The sequence below is a fragment of the Raphanus sativus genome, chromosome 3 (genome assembly GCF_000801105.2).
Source record: "Raphanus sativus cultivar WK10039 chromosome 3, ASM80110v3, whole genome shotgun sequence".
NCBI lineage: Eukaryota > Viridiplantae > Streptophyta > Magnoliopsida > Brassicales > Brassicaceae > Raphanus > Raphanus sativus.
Window position 1 is genome coordinate 12,337,011 of NC_079513.1, and position 1,883 is coordinate 12,338,893.

Genomic DNA, 1,883 nt, shown 5'->3' on the forward strand with positions numbered 1-1,883 from the left:
ATTAAAACTTAAATTCTATAATATTATTATTAGTTTTTAAATTTCAGTTTTTCTTTATTTATTATTTTTAATATTAAAAAAAAAAATTTAAAAAATTGAATTAATGAATATATATAAATCAGCATTTTCGACGAAATGATTCCGTCGGACTATTCCGACGAAAGTGTTTCGTCGGAAATTCCGACGACAAATGTAATAGGAACGGCTATCGGAAATTTCCAATGAGATATTTCCAACGAAAGAGTGGCCTCGGTACGTCGACGAATAGCGTCGTCAGGATATTCCGATGCTTAACTTATCGTCGGAAACGTGTGTTTCCGATTAAAAAAGTGATCTAAAGTCGCCGATGAAAGACGTGATCGGAGTGTCGTCGGAAGTTTGTCAGAATTCGGTTCCTCAGAATTCGTCAGAATGTCGTCGGAATTTCTGACGGATTTCCGACGGAATTTTTTTTTCCGAGCAAATGATACCGACGACTTATTTTGTCGGAATGTCGTCGAAATAAGGTTTTTCTGACGACATTCCGACGGTTTTGGCCGTCGGTATCCGTCTGTTTTCTTCTAGTGAAAGAGAGGTATGGAACTTTTCTCTTACTTTTAGGTTCTTTTACGTAAAACTCAAACTCTTAGTTAACGATTTACGGTTAATTATATGTTTACATTTTGCATTTTGTTCGCAATCTACAAATTAAACGAAATTGTATTTTAAAATAATGTGCTTTTAATGAAATTAAAACCAAGGTCCTAAATTCATTTTAGGCGGCAAATTTTTCCTATCTGAAATGATTTTCTTAAAATTTGATTTATACCAATTTATATGATTCGAGTTGGTTTAAATTGTTCTAAATCGGTTAAAATCGTTTTAAATCGATTTAAATTAGTTCAGATATCTTAACTTAAACAATAATGTTATTATAAATCTACAAATTTGTCTAATTTCTTTTGTTTTTAAATCTAATTTTGATAATTCATCATAATATTTTTTACAATTAAAGTTAAAAACTAAAATATGTCTTGCTAATGCATAGACCTTGTCTAAGATCCGAATAATCTGCCTACTCGTTAGTTTTCTATAAAGCATCTAGTTAATGCCTAACAATTTTTGAACATTGCTTCAAAGACTTCGTTCTTTTAATTCTCTTTATTTGATTGCAAAACGCTATCCAAGAGGAAAAAACACAAGTTAATGATCATATCTGAACATTCATGTGTATATTGCGTTGCCGACATTAATTTTAGAGATAATTGGAAAATAAGGACATTTAAAACTATGGTTTGTCACAATAAGATTTTGTGTAATATTTTTGTCCCATTAGGATTTAACATAGATTAGAATCATGTTGTATTGATAGAGAGAAGAGAGAAAAAAGAAGAGAAGATAGGTCTATGAAGAAAAGAAAAAAAACAAAGAACGAAGAGAAGGGGATCGTGGGAGGAGGAGAAAATTGTGGGAGAAAATATTCTCTGAGATATTTATGGTAGATTTAGAAAACATCTTTAACCGAATATGGAATTTTTTATATTTTTTGGATTTATCTAGAATACATATCCTACTTAATCGAGGACACAATAAATAGGTGTGAAACATATTTTCTCATTAACCGTTATATAAGGTAAAAGGCAGAACAAGTTATGACATAAAAAGTACATAAGGTACAACATAGAGTTCAGGTTATATATCGTTATCTAACTCTGGGTAGACTGAAGATATCTTGCTAGATTGTAACGTAACAAATTCTAGCTTAGATATAAAATAAAAGAAAGTTTAGTTTACGTTATATACCCTGGATAGATCTATGTATAAGACTTAGTATCCGATCTCTAAACTAAGTAGATTACCAGAATGAATATTCTAACCGTAGCTAGAAAAAAAATAAACTATGA